The sequence below is a fragment of the Cucurbita moschata genome, unplaced genomic scaffold (genome assembly GCF_002738365.1).
Source record: "Cucurbita moschata cultivar Rifu unplaced genomic scaffold, Cmos_1.0 Cmo_Scf00163, whole genome shotgun sequence".
NCBI lineage: Eukaryota > Viridiplantae > Streptophyta > Magnoliopsida > Cucurbitales > Cucurbitaceae > Cucurbita > Cucurbita moschata.
This window is the reverse complement of record NW_019268679.1, coordinates 6,087-21,775: the sequence shown is the minus strand read 5'-3', so window position 1 is coordinate 21,775 and position 15,689 is coordinate 6,087. Positions and strand designations below refer to the sequence as shown.

At 42.5% G+C, this 15,689-nt stretch overlaps 2 non-coding genes across 2 annotated transcripts; both read left to right on the top strand.

The window, feature by feature from the left end:
* The first annotated feature begins 9,022 nt into the window (after window positions 1-9,022).
* TRNAL-CAA lies at window positions 9,023-9,106 on the top strand. Its single transcript has one exon. It is a non-coding gene; the product is annotated as a tRNA-Leu (tRNA).
* Window positions 9,107-10,745: 1,639 nt separating this feature from the next.
* On the top strand, window positions 10,746-10,829 carry TRNAL-CAA. Its single transcript has one exon. It is a non-coding gene; the product is annotated as a tRNA-Leu (tRNA).
* Window positions 10,830-15,689: the final 4,860 nt, after the last annotated feature.

Genomic DNA, 15,689 nt, shown 5'->3' with positions numbered 1-15,689 from the left:
GATCAGGCAGAGTTGCAACCACAAAGCATACTAAGAATTCCAAGCGATCAGATAACCCACACTAACTTGGCTCTGATACCAGATTGTTGAACGATCAGGCAGAGTTGCAACCACAAAGCATACTAAGAATTCCAAGCGATCAGATAACCCACACTAACTTTGCTCTGATACCAGATTGTTGAACACAACTCTCTATAGGAAACACTCGCACACTTTATTAAGATCAATCGAGAAGAGATTTACAAAACACTCTATAGACTACTGCTTTGTATTGCTTGGGATTTATGAACTAAGTAGGGTTCGAACAACGGTACAAAATAAAATAGAATAAAATAAATAAATAATAATAAAATCGTAAATAATACCATCCCTCCACTAATACAACCAAACTTCTTCCACAACTGTCTCAACACCTCCTACAATTGTCAAACAATTCTAAAAAAACCAAAAAAAAAAAATGGTAAATTTCCATGAGAGAGATGTTGTTATTCTTGGAAAAGAAAAAAAAAATAAAACAGAATGAAAAAAAACGTCAGATTTGAGAAAAACGAAAATGGCCTTCACCCGTAGAAAACGAAAATGGCCTTCACCGGTAGGCGTACATTTACGTGAAGAGGGGTGTGGTTGTAATGGTACACATTAAATCATTCCTTTTAGTTTATCCTAAATTTCATTCTAGGAAATCACAACCAATTATATCTAAAATCTTGACTTCACAATTATTTAGGTCAATAATTTTGTATGAATTATGGTAAATCATTACCTAAATGATGATTAAATTAGAAACTAATACTATCTATGAATGTAAATCAAGAATAAAAAAATAATAGTAATAAAGAAACAGGAAAGATTTGGAAAGAAAGATCCATTAGAATACAAGGAAGAAAAATACAGAGAATCCAAAATTGAGAGAAGAAAACAAAAATATAGAAACATGAAAGATTTGGGGAAGAAGAATCCATTAGAATATAGAGAATAAAAATAGGCAGGAGAAAGGCCTAACAAAATCAAAAGAAAAAAAAGGGAAAATACATAATACTATTAACAACAAAATAAAACAAAAAAAAAAAATTAAGAGTAAAGAACTGATTAAAAATTGGCTAATAATAAATGTGAAAGATTTGGAAGTAAGAGAAAATATTTCTGAACACAACTTAAAAGATAAAGGGAGGTACATGTACACACAAAGAAAATGGAAGATCAGATTAAATATCAATAAGAAAATGAAAGATCATAAATACTAGATCTGATTTCATTTGTAAAAGTCCAAGCCCACTGCTAACAGACATTGTTCATTCTTGCCTAGGAGGTATTGCCATGAGTCTCACAGTTTTAAAACGCGCCTACTAGAGAGAAGTTTTCGCACCCTTATTAGGATTATTTCGTTCCTCTCTCCAACAGCCAGTAGATATTATCTATTTTAATCCGTTACGTATTGTCGTCAGCCTCACAATTTTAAAACGCGTCTACTTGGGAGACGTTTACACACCCGTATACGGAATGATAAATTCCCCTCCCAAAACAATCAAGGAATGCACAATTAGTAGTCAGGATGGTCGAGTGGTCTAAGGTGCCAGACTCAAGTTCTGGTCCTCGTAAGAGGGCGTGGGTTCAAATGCCACTTCTAACATCCATCCATGTTTATTGTTAGGCAAAACTCGTGCCAAAGTGGATAATATCTACTAACAACCGTTATGGAACAATTGTGAACTCAGCACTGCTTTTTAAAACTGTCAAAACATGATTGTTTATTTAGTTCTCGTACCAGGGAAGAGAAGAACCAAACACAATTATAAGGCTTGCTTCATTCAAACATCGCTACCAGGGAAGAGAAGAACCAAACACAATTATAAGGCTTGCTTCATTCAAACATCGCTAGAAGGAGGGCTTGAGAACCTCCGACCTTGTGGTTAACAACCACAGGCTCTAACCAACTGAGCTATTCCAGCCAATCATTTGCTACAATCCAAGACCACCATTAGTTGATATTGTCTGTGCTTTCATTCGTTACGTCTCGGTATCTCCCTAACGATTTTAAACTGAATCTACTATGGATAGGTTTTCAGACCCTTGCAAGAAATGTTTCTTCACCTCTCTAATCGATGTGGGATCTCACTATCGATCCCTTCTGAGTGCCAAGCGTCCTCACTGGCACATCGCCTAGTGGGTAGCTCTTATTTCATTTGTAAAATTCCAAATCCACTGCCAGCAGACATCGTTCATTCTTGCCCAGTAGGTATATCAATGAGCCTCACAGTTTTAAAACACGCCTATTAGGGAGAGGTTTTCGAACCCTTATTAGGATTGTTTCGTTTCTCTCTCCAACAGCCAGTAGATATTATCTATTTTAATCTGTTACGTATCGTCGTCAGCCAAACAGTTTTAAAACGCGTCAGCCAAGTTCTGGTCCTCGTAAGAGGGTGTGGGTTCAAATCCCACTTCTAACATCCATCGATGTTTATTGGTTAGGCAAAACTCGTGGAAAAGGGGATAATATCTACTACCACCGTTATGGGCTCGTGTCTAACTTTTCAACGCTAAGAAAGGGAACTCGTTCCGTGGTGGATATCAATTGTGAACATTAAAAGCGTCAAAACATGATTGTTTTGTCAGTTCTCGTATATGAGACCATCCCAAATCGATGTTGATTGAAAATTTGTACCAGGGAGAAGTACCAAACACAATTATAAGGCACGCTTCATTCACACATCACTAGAAGGAGGGCTTGAACCTCCAACCTGGTACAAACTGAGCTATTCCAGCCAATATTTTGTTACAATCCAAGACCACCGTTAGTTGATATTGTCTGCTTTCGTTCGTTACGTCTCCGTATCTCTCACGGTTTTAAACTCAATCTACTATGAATAGGTTTTCAGACCCTTGCAAGAAATGTTTCTTTACCTCTCTACTCGATGTGGGATCTCACTATCGACCCCTTCTGAGTGCCAAGTGACACAATCGCACTTTAGAAGGCAGCGAACTAGCGATTGTGCGGCACTCACTCTCCAGCGGCAAGTGAGTTAAGCCAATTTGTTCTTGCGTCGCCTACGGCCAAGCGACGTACGGTCGAGCCACTAGCCTCAGTTTTAAAAGAAGGTTTTAGAAAACGAGAAGAGAGAGAGATTTTAGAAAGAGAGATTTTAGAAAGAGACGTTATATAAGCAAGCAAGAGAAAGATAACAACGGCTTAGCATATATAACCTTGGGTAGGGAGAAGTTGATGACTAGTCATATCCCCCTATAGTACATTCTGGGCCATTTTAGTTCTGGCAAGCCTAGACATGATATTTTTGAGGTGTCATACGCTCTAGAATTACAAAAGGAAAAACACTAGAATGCAAAGACATGACAAGGGTTTGGCTTGTCATGGGCATGCGGCCATGGGCAACATGCCCTGGACAAGCATGACCGTGACATCCTCCCCCACCTAATTGGTTGACGTCCCTGTCAACCGTTTACTTTCATACCTTGCGATGTGGGTGGCGGCGGAGTTCAGATCTTCGGCGCGTTCCCAGCTTGTTTCCTCTGTAGGGAGATTCTTCCATTTGATAAGGAATTCACGAATCGTCCGTACAGGTTTTCCTATCTTCCTAACCCTGTCGACTAGGATCTCTTCCACTTCCTTTATTTCTTTTTGCTGCAGATCGATGTTCAGTCTTATGGTTGCATTTCGTTGGTCGTCGTCTGGATCAGGGTGATAGGGCTTCAAGTTGCTCACATGAATGACGGGGTGGATTTTCATCCATGTGGGTAGTGCAACTCGGTAGGAGGTAGCCCCGATCTTTTTAAGGACTTCAACCGGGCCTTCATATTTACGATTTAGTCTCTGGTCCTTTCGGCTACGAAATCTGATCTGTTCTGGTCTCAGCTTGATAAGGACTTGATCTCCTGCACGGAATTGAAGGGGGCGATGCTTCTTGTCCGCCCATTTCTTCATATGCTTGGAAGCCTTCTCTAAATATGCCCGGACTATATCTGTCGTCTGCTTCCATTCTCTTGTAAAGTTGTGAGCTTGAGGGTTTTTTCCTGCATAAGGATGATCAATAATATGGGGTAAGGCCGGTTGTCGTCCACTTACAATTTCGAAGGGACTCTTCCCTGTAGACGAGCTTGTTTGACAATTGAAGCAAAATTGGGCGACATCTAACAATTGTATCCAGTTCTTTTGGCGAGCGTCGACGAAGTGACGTAAGTATTCTTCGAGCAAGCAATTGAACCGTTCTGTCTGTCCATCGGTTTGAGGGTGATAACTCGAGGAGATGTTTAAGGTTGTTCCCAAGAAAGCGAATAACTCAGTCCAGAATGTCCCAATGAATCTGTCATCCCTATCACTGATGATGCTCGACGGAATGCCCCATAGCTTTACAACGTGGTTGAAAAACAGTTGGGCTGTGAGTTCCGCCGAGCATAATTTGGGAGTGGGGATGAATGTCGCATATTTTGAGAACCAGTCTACAATAACCAAGATGGCGTCATATTCCCCGACTTTTGGGAGGTGTGTTATGAAGTCCAGAGATACACTTTCCCAGGGTCTTGTTGGCACAGGTAGAGGTTCGAAGAGTCCAGAGACTTTGGCTTTCTCGACCTTATCCTGTTGGCAGATGAGGCACGTCTTGGTGTATTGCATGATGTCGTCTCGCATATTTGGCCAGAAGTACCCCTTCTTTATTAGGGCGTATGTTCTTTGCCACCCAGGGTGTCTGGCCCATAAGGTATCATGACATTCCTGAATGAGTTTCTTCCTCAGTTCCCCCGTTCTTGGGACGTACAATCTGTTTCCTTTGGTTATCAGGAGGTCCCCCTCAACCCAAAACTGTCGTGTCTTTCCAGCCTTAGCTAGTTCGACAACAGCTTTGGCCGATGGGTCTTTGTGTAAATGTTCCTTGATGATGTCGCGCATCGATCCATCGATCTTACTTGAATGAATATGGGCTAACATGCACAGGGCCGCATGTTCACCCTTCCGACTCAGCGCGTCGGCTGCTTGATTACTCTTTCCTGCTTTGTGTTCGAACTTGAAGTCGAATTCGGCCAACGACTCCTGCCACCGGGCTTGTTTTGCTGTTAATTTTGGTTGATCAAAGAAGTGGCAAGTGGCGCTGTTATCCGTCTTCACTACGAACTGTGATCCTAAGAGATACTGTCTCCAGACTCGAAGGCAATGGACTATAGCCAGCATTTCTTTCTCGGAGACAGTGTATCTTCGTTCGGCATCGTTGAGCTTTCGACTTTCATAAGCGATGGGGTGGCCTTCTTGAATAAGGACCCCGCCTAGAGCAAAGTCGGAAGCATCGGTTTCTACTTCAAATGGCTTTGTGACGTCTACCAACCCGAGGACAGGACCCCTCGTCATGGTTGTTTTCAGATTTTCAAAGGCCATTTGACAATCATTTGACCACGACCAAGGGTGGTCTTTCTTCAACAGCTCTGTCAATGGGGCGGCTCGTCGTGAAAACCCTTCGACGAACCGCCTATAGTAGTTGGCTAGTCCTAAGAAGGACCGCAACTCAGATACGGAAGTAGGAACCTTCCATTCTTGGATAGCTTTTATCTTGTCGCTATCCATACTAATTTGTCCACATCTAACGACATGTCCAAGGAAGTTGATGCATGTTTGTGCGAATGCACATTTCTCCTTCACATACAGCTGGTTCTGCCGGAGCTTGTCAAACACTAGCTTTAAGTGCACTTTGTGTTCCTCGAGGGTTGTGCTGTAAACAACAATGTCGTCGAGGTATACTATGACGAACTGATCCAGGTATTCGTAGAAAACCTGGTTCATCAATGTGCAGAACGTAGCTGGGGCGTTTGTCAAGTCAAAGGGCATTACTAGGAATTCAAAGGCCCCATATCTTGTTACGCACGTCGTCTTGGGTTCGTCCCCTTCGGCAATACGTACTTGATAATATCCTGATCGTAAGTCCAACTTCGTGAAGTACTTGGCCCCGTGAAGTTGGTCGAAAAAGTCAGATATTATCGGCAGAGGATATTTGTTGCGTACCGTCACCTTGTTTAAGGCTCTATAGTCTATGCACAGACGCAACGTCCCATTCTTCTTCTTTTGGAACAGTACGGGGGCTCCATAAGGTGCGTTTGTCGGGCGAATGAATCCCGCCTTCAGCAACTCGTCCAGTTGTTTCCTCAATTCGGTTAGCTCGGGCAGAGCCATCTGATATGCGTTCTTCGCTGGCGGCTTAACCCCGGGGAGGAGTTCGATTTCGTGGTCAATGCCTCGACGAGGTGGTAGTGTTTGTTGTAGACTCTCTTGCATTACGTCGGTATAGCTGTCTAGTACTTCCTTGATTTCCTCTAGGACAGTCTCTTCAGTGGTTGCTTCTTCTATCAGTGGTATGACCATGAATGTAGGTTCCTCTCGTGCAAGTCCCCTTTTCAGCTGTATGGCCGAGATCATTCAAAGATTACCTGGTTGCTTGATGCTTGCAGGTATTATTGTGGGGTTACGGTCGGTGATCACCAAGTATTTTGCCAATTGCATTGGGATGACCTTGTGTTCTAGGAGGAACTCCATCCCAAGTACCACGTCGAAGTCATCCATGCGAACCACGACAAGGTCTAGCTCTCCAGTTCAATCCCCTATTTTGAAGGGGACTCCTTTAGAAACTTCCACAATAGGCAAGGCCTCGGAGTTGACAGCTTTCATTTTCCCCGGGTCTTTTCCTATGGTGAGTCCCAATCTTCTGGCTTCTTGATCGGCAATGAAGTTGTGGGTTGCTCCAGAGTCTATCAGAGTGCTCTTGCTCGGTTGAGAGTTTATTGTGGCATCTACGAACATGAGCCCTTTCTCTATTATCTCCTTCGGTTCAACTTTCCGTTGGAGGGCTGACAAGAATTTGAGTGCGCCCATTCGGGGGTTGTCGTGATCTTCCTTCTTGTCTAGCAAAGTCTCGACCCTTGCCTCATTGCTCTCTTGAATGGACACTTGGAGAGCAGTGAGAGAGGCCCGATGAGGACAGTAGGATACCTTGTGGGGGCCTTTACACAGTATGCATTGCAAAGGCGTCGTCGGGTGGTTCTTTTGATGGCCCTCAAGATGTCCCCGCTTGATTGTTCTGAGGAGGTCTATCCGTCCATCCACTCGGTCTGTTGGGGCTTCCATTTCGATGGCCTGGTGGTCTGTATGGTTTGCCCCCATTGTTTAGGGCTGGTGTCGCTCTTCTTTGGGATCCTGCTTCGTTCCCACAGTCCACGAGTCTTCGGCGCAGGCCATTCCGGCAGCTAGGGTTTGGACCGTGTTCTCATGTATCTTTGTTTTGGCCCATGGCTGTAGACCATTTATAAAGAAGAACACCTTGTCCTTCTCTGCTGTGCCCCTGATATCCAGCATCAGGGTTGAGAACTGTCTGACGTAGTCTCGTATGTTTCCAGTGTGTTTCAGGGCTACTATTTTCTCCATTGCTATATGCCCTGCGTTTTCGGGGAGGAATTGTTCCCTCAACTCTCTCTTGAGGTCCTCCCATGAGTCAATGGTGCACAATCCATCCTCGATGTCTTGCACCTTCGTACGCCACCACAGTTTGGCGTCGATTATGAGATACATCGCGGCTACAGTCACCTTCTTGTCGTCGGTACAAGCCGTTGTGTCTTTGAAGTACTGTTCGACGTCATAGATGAAGTTCTCCAACTCTTTGGCGTCCTGATTCCCTTTGAAGGCTCTAGGGTCTAGGAACCTTAGTTTGTTGGATCTTGCACTAGTTTGTCCAGCCGTGACGCCTTCCACGGCTTTCATGGTAACTTCAATTCGAGTGCTCATGGCGGCCATCCTTTCTTGGAGGTCGTCGACTGTTGTTCTGAATTCATCAGCCAGTCCATTGAACAAACTCATCATTGTGTTTTGTAGTACTTCGAACTCTTCGCCACGTCCCTCTTTGTGTGCGACAGAGCTATGCGGACTATCAGACGGTTTTGGGCTGCTAGTAGGAGCAACTCTTTCTTCGAGCGAGGTCACTCGAAACATCAGTTCTGCGATTGGCAACCCATCCAGGCGGTTGCCCATTGCATCGACTTGGACGACTTTCTCACTCAGTTCGGTCACCCGTGTTTCTAGGAAACGGAGGGTGTCAGGGACTTCTTTGAGGAACAGCATTTCCTCCTCTATTAGCGTAAGCTGGTCGGCTTGTGCTTTGGGTGTCGACTTTGTCGTCGACATGATCTCGGTCTGTATGACGTTATGGAGCTAACAAAGCTCTGATACCACTTGACAGAATCACACTTTCAAAGGCTGCGGACTAGCGATTGTGCGGCACTCACTCTCCAGCGGCAAGTGAGTTAAGCCAATTTGTTCTTGCGTCGCCTACGGCCAAGCGACAGACGGTCGAGCGTCTAGCCTTGGTTTTAAAAGAAGGTTTTAGAAAACGAGGAGAGAGAGAGATTTTAGAAAGAGAGATTTTAGAAAGAGACGTTATATAAGCAAGCAAGAGAAAGATAACAACGACTTAACATATATAACCTTGGGTAGGGAGAAGTTGACGACTAGTCATATCTCCTTATAGTTCATTCTGGGCCATTTTAGTTCTGGCAGGCCGAGACATGATAATTTTGAGGTGTCATACGCTCTATTATTACAAAAGGAAAAACACTAGAATGCAAAGACATGACAAGGGTTTGGCTTGTCATCGGCATATGCGGCCATGGGCAACATGCCCTAGACAAGCATGACCGTGACACCTAGCATCCTCACTGGCACATCGCCTAGTTACTACCTCTGATTTCATTTTTAAAAATTCAAGCCCACTGCTACCAGACATTGTTCATTCTTGCCCAGTAGGTATTGCCATGGGCCTCACAGTTTTAAAACACGCCTATTAGGGAGAGGTTTTCGCACCCTTATTAGGATTGTTTCGTTCCTCTCTCCAACAGCCAGTAGATATTATCTATTTTAATCCGTTACGTATCGTAGTCAGCCTCACAGTTTTAAAACGCGTCTACTTGGGAGACGTTTACACACCCATATACGGAATGATAAATTCCCCTCCCAAACCAATCAAGGAATGCACAATTAGTAGTCAGGATGGTCGAGTGGTCTAAGGCGCCAGACTCAAGTTTTGGTCCTCGCAAGAGGGCGTGGGTTCGAATCCCACTTTTGACATCCATCCATGTTATTTTGTTAGGCAAAACTCGTACCAAAGTGGATAATATCTACTACCGGCTTGTGTCGAACTTTTCAACGCTAAGAAATGGAACTCGATCCGTGGTGGATATCAATTGTGAACTCAGCACTGCTTTTTAAAAGTGTCAAAACATGATTGTTTAGTTAGTTCTCGTACACGAGACCATCACAATTCGATGTTGATTGAAAATTTCTACCAGGGAGGAGAAGAACCAAACACAATTATAAGGCATGCTTCATTCACACATCGCTAGAAGGAGGCTTTAACCAACTAAGCTAATCCATCCAATCATTTACTACAATCCAAGACCACCATTAGTTGATATTGTCTGCTTTCGTTCGTTACGTCTCGGTATCTCCCTCACGGTTTTAAACCGAATCTACTATGGATAGGTTTTCAGACCCTTGCAAGAAATGTTTCTTCACCTCTCTAATCGATGTGGGATCTCACTATCGATCCCTTCTGAGTGCCAAGCATCCTCACTAGCACATCGCCTAGTGACTAGCTCTTATTTCATTTGTAAAATTCCAAACCCACTGCCGGCAGACATTGTTCATTCTTGCCCAGTAGGTATTGCACTGGGCCTCACAGTTTTAAAACGCGCCTATTAGGGAGAGGTTTTCGAACCCTTATTAGGATTGTTTCGTTTCTCTCTCCAACAGCCAATAGATATTATCTATTTTAATCCGTTATGTATAGTCGTCAGCCAAACAGTTTTAAAACGTGTCAGCCAAGTTCTGGTCCTCGTAAGAGGGCGTGGGTTCAAATCCCACTTCTGACATCCATCGATGTTTATTGGTTAGGCAAAACTCGTGGCAAAGTGGATAATATCTACTACCACCGTTATGGGCTCGTTTCTAACTTTTCAACGCTAAGAAATGGAACTCGTTCCGTGGTGGATATCAATTGTGAACATTAAAAGCGTCAAAACATGATTGTTTTGTCAGTTCTCGTATATGAGACCATCCCAAATCGATGTTGATTGAAAATTTGTACCAGGGAGAAGTACCAAACACAATTATAAGGCACGCTTCTTTCACACATCGCTAGAAGGAGGGCTTGAACCTCCAACCTGGTGCAAACTGAGCTATTCCAGCCAATATTTTATTACAATCCAAGACCACCGTTAGTTGATATTGTCTGCTTTCGTTCGTTACGTCTCGGTATCTCTAACGGTTTTAAACCGAATCTACTATGGATAGGTTTTCAGACCCTTGCAAGAAATGTTTCTTTACCTCTCTAGTCGATGTGGTTTCTCACTATCGACCCCTTCTGAGTGCCAAGCGTCCTCACTGGCACATCGCCTAGTGACTAGCTCTGATTTCATTTTTAAAAGTCCAAGCCCACTGCTACCAGACATTGTTCATTCTTGCCCAGTAGGTATTGCCATGGGCCTCACAGTTTTAAAACGCGCCTATTAGGGAGAGGTTTTTGCACCTTTATTAGGATTGTTTCGTTCCTCTCTCCAACAGCCAGTAGATATTATCTATTTTAATCCGTTACGTACCGTAGTCAGCCTCACAGTTTTAAAACGCGTCTACTTGGGAGACGTTTACACACCCATATACGGAATGATAAATTTCCCTCCCAAACCAATCCATGAATGTACAATTAGTAGTCAGGATGGCCGAGTGGTCTAAGGCGCCAGACTCAAGTTCTGGTCCTCGTAACCTCGCGTGGGTTCAAATCCCACTTCTGACATCCATCCATGTTATTGTTAGGCAAAACTCGTGGCCAAGTGGTTAATATCTATTACCTCCGTTATGGACTTGTGTCGAACTGTTCAAAAATGGAACTCGTTCCGTGGTAGATATCAATTGTGAACTCACCATTGCTTTTTAAGAGTGTCAAAATATGATTGTTTAGTTAGTTCTCGTACAAAGACCATCACAAATCGATGTTGATTGAAAATTTGTACGAGGGAGAAGCACCAAGCACAATTATAATGAATGCCTCAGTTTTTAAATGCCCCTACCACAATTATAATGAATGCCTCAGTTTTTAAATGCCCCTACCACAATTATAATGAATGCCTCAGTTTTTAAATGCCCCTACCACAATTATAATGAATGTTTTTAAATGCCCCTACCACAATTATAATGCATGCCTCAGTTTTTAAATGCCCCTACCAGGGAAAGGTTCTCGTCAATTTGAGTGAGGCCTCCATTGGCGTCCTCGTAGGGTTACTGTCTACCAGCCCTGCTGTTTCCAGTAGCTTCTTCGCGTACGCACTTTGACAGATGGTGATGCCGTTAGTACTCTGCTGCACTTCGATGCCAAGGTAGTAGTTGAGTGCGCCGAGGTCGCTCATTTTGAAGGCTTTCTCATTTCCCTGTTTAATCTTCCAAGAACTTTCATGTTGCCTCTAGTGATTATGAGATCATCGACGTACACTTCCACGATCAGCCACTGCTCGCCTTGGTCGCGCGTCTACATCCCATGCTTAGAGGCACAACGCTTGAACATGAGCGATAACAAGGTACTGTCGAGCTTCTTGTTCCAGGCTCGTAGTGCTTGTCAAAACCCGTAAAGCATCTTGTGCAGGTGCAGTACCTTGCCGGAGTTGTCGTTATCGATGAAGCAAGGTGGTTGTCGGACGTAGACGGTCTCCTTCAGCTCTTCGTTGAGGGAAGCTGACTTCACGTTCATGTGGTGGACCTCCCAGGAGTGATGTCCCTCGATCGCCAGTAACAAGCGAACAGATTTCAACCTTTCCACCGGCGAACACCTCTTCGAAGTCCACCCCTTGCTTCTGGACGTAGTCGTTCACCACCAGACGGGCCTTGTGCTTCAAAACTTCTCCCTCTTCGTTATGCTTTAGCTTGAATACCATGGCTCGGTGTCCTTACGGCATATCCTCTAGACAACACATCTTATTGTCAGTGATGGACGTCATCACTTCCTGCATTGCCTTCAGTCAGCATGGGTTGTTCTCTACTTCGGCGAAAGAGTTCGGTTCATCTGCGCTGATGGCATGCAATTCGACACCTTTTCTTCGAGCTCGCGTGCCGCCAGTCCTAGTGGTTCACCTTCTCCTAGTAGGTCTTCAATAATCCGTTACCTGGCCGTTAGACCATCATCGTGATCAACATCAAGCGTTAAATCCATAGTACGTGGTGTTGCGAACTCCACTAGTTCAAGGGGAGCCTCAAGAGTTGTGCTCGGTGTTTGTGTAGACGTGCCTAGTGCAATTGTTAGCGGCGGTGAGAGTGCCTGGTGTTGTGCTCCTTCTCCCGGCTCGGTGACGAAGTACTCCACTGTGAATTGTTCTGGGTTTTGGTCTGCCACGACCACGTCGTTCCACTACCATAAGGTTTTCTCATCAAAGACAATATTGCGTGACACGTGAGCTCGTTCCCCGGTAGGATCATAAAGCCTTTATGTCTTGCTCCCAGGTTCATAGCTGATGAAGACGACCTTCAGCCTTATCCCCTTTAGACTTCGAACTTCCTTTCCTAATCCTCTTATTTGTTAGACTGATTGAACTCCTTTTCCAGTATTCCTCTAAGCTCCTCAAATAGCAGACATTAGTGTCCCCTCGCTCCTCCATGATTAGTAAGTCGATCCTTCACAGGTTGTTCGTAACCAGAGTTGGGTCAATTTACCATTTTTACCCCTAAAGTTACTTCTTGTTTGTTAAGTCCCACTGATCCTCTAATGAACAATTGGTTTGTGGTTCAACCACCAAACCGAATCCCTAAAGACCTAGACTCAGTACTTAAGGGAACAACCTCTCTACTATCCCTCAAAGCGGGTAGAAATGAATTCTATCTTGCACCCTATGTCCCCAGATATTCACCCAGTCTTACCCTTGAAATGGGAGGCTTATTGAGTCGGCGAATTCAAGCCACTCTTACCCATGCAAATCTAAGGATAATTCTTAATAAACAGAAGTTCATAGTTAGCTCAAGATTAAGGCTGAGTTACCTTCGTCATTGAGTGAAAAAATCAGTCTCAACAGTAAACGGCATCATAAAGTGAGAGTGATTTTCTTTATTGTCCGATCTTATGCAATACTCATCGCATAGGATGCCCCCACTCACATGTCTCCACATGTACAATTTAGTGATCACATTGTTTATCTCATATATAAAAGTGGACCGCATCCATAGTATCCTCAGAATAAGGTACTCAGCTTTATCCCTATACTATACATCATTTTGACTATATACTTGAACTTGATCCACTCTTATGTCTCTACATATAGTTCAAGCAATCATACTATAGCCAGAGTGTTCTTAGTTTATTGGATTTAGATTAATGATCGTAAAATTCACTTTATTCAATAACAATCTTTGCTGAATAAACATCAATAATAACTTTATTGAAAACAGAATATGTTTTTATTTACAAACTATGAGTTTTAGGACATAAAACCCAACAAACAAATGGTTTTGTGTTTGGGCCGTAATTTCTAGGTAGATTGGAGTGGGCTACAGATTGAGCTTGGAACTTGGGGGCTGAGGATGGAGCCATGGGTTTGAAACATGAATCCGAATCCGAATAACTGGCTCGTCAACTTATCTTCTTCACCCGAATACAGATCGAAAATCCTTGCGATTCCCTTCTCTTTTTCCTAGTGAGAATACTAATGATTCCGATGACATTATTTCATGCCTCCACAAGGGTTTGCCTTTTGGAGGTTAGTACAACACTTTCAAAATACCGGTTGGGAGGTTTGAGCATAGAGAAATTTAAAGGGTTTGGGGAATAGTTTTGAATATGAAATAAATGCCTAGCTTGAAATCGCGTGATTTCCAGCTATATTAAATGCTGTTTTTTTTTTCAAAATCAAATTGTTATAGTCATAACTTCTCATAAATGTTGGGTTTTATGAGAACTCACTCCAGGTCTTGAACAAGGGGCCCCACCCTCTCATTGGTCTGAGAGGAATTCGGTTTACTGGTTGGACCACAAACCAATTATTCATAAGAGGATCAGTGGGACATAAGGAACAAAAAGTAACTTCATGGGTAAAACGGTAAATTGACCCAGCTCTAGTTACGAACAACCTGTGAAGGATCAACTTACTAATCATGGTTATACAAATGGACAGAAATATATCTATAGTGAGGGGAGTGCAACTACTAGGCTATAGTGGAGTGTCCTAGTTGTTAACGAATGTTGGTTAACAAAGTTAATGAGTTTAATCGGTTAATCTTGGATTGTTGGAGCCCATGAGTATAGGTCCATTAGGTTCATCTGCTAGCTTATATCGGACTAAACCATAGAACAGTGTGACGAGTGAGTTTAAAGTGTTTGAATTCAAATTAGGGAATATATGCTACATATATACGATATATTTAACCGCATTTTTGTTTTATTTACGAATTAAACAAAAAGAGATAATCTAAGATATTAATCTTATTTATGTGTTGGAATTGAATGGGATTGGCATTTGAATTAATATTAAATATTAATTAAATAGTTTAATTAATAATTTAATATTACTTTAATTTGAAATTAATTATTCAAATTAATTGTTGAATTAAAATGAAGAAAGTCAAAATGTTACTTCATTCAATGGAAAAATCAATGTTAGTGGAATTTTGAGGTGTCAAAATTTGGTTTAACCAAACTTGCATGCTTGCCAAATAAACCCCACAAATTTTAGTGGAATTTTGAGTGTCAAAATTTGGTGAACTCAAACTTGCATGCTTGCCGCATAATCCCAAACATTTGAGTGGAATTTTGAGTGTCAAAATTTGGTGATCTCAAATTTGCATGAACATGCAAACATAACTCTATAAATAGAGTGATTAGGGTACATGGAAGATCTTCCTTGGTGAAAAACTTTGAAAAAAACCTCTCACAAACACTCTTTTCATATATACAAAATCTCTCCCAAGTTTAGTCACTCACCGGATTCCACAATCCCGTTCTAAGATCGGAGGATAGTGGAGAAGACACTAGTGGTGGTTCGAAACCGGTTCGTGAGGAAAAAGGACTTTGAACTATAAAAGGTTAGTATTCAAACTCATTAAGTTTTAATACTTATGAACATGCTAGTTATTTACTATAATTGATGTCCAAAAGGGCCTAAGATCCAAATTGCTTCAGCATGTGTTATATTAACACCATCAATAAAAACTCAGATGTTCCTTCACCAAAATCGTAGAGCTTTACTCCGTCTATAAAAATACATTTTTCTTATAATTTTAAATCAACCACATACAAATATATTCACAACTAAAATTGGACGGTTACATGTTCTTACAGCAACATGAGGCTCCATCGATACTCCAACTTTCAGCTTGAATCTTTTCAAAGTTTCTTCATAAAACTTGCGTAGCATCGGTTCTAGATCAACATATCAAAAAACTCAGACCAAAACAACCAAATAATCTTATGGATCTTTTAAAATACCGCCTAAAAAGTTAGAAAACCTACCACATGTCTTCCACGATTCTTGATTATCTTGGACGATTCGAGAACCCAAAGTGCTTCTCCACAAGGTTCAATGAAGATTTCGTAAAGAAAATCTAGCTAGAATCGGACTCCTCGAGGTTGAATAAGAAAGTTTCTAATAGTTACTTCTCTTTACATCGAGAGTTTCTTTTT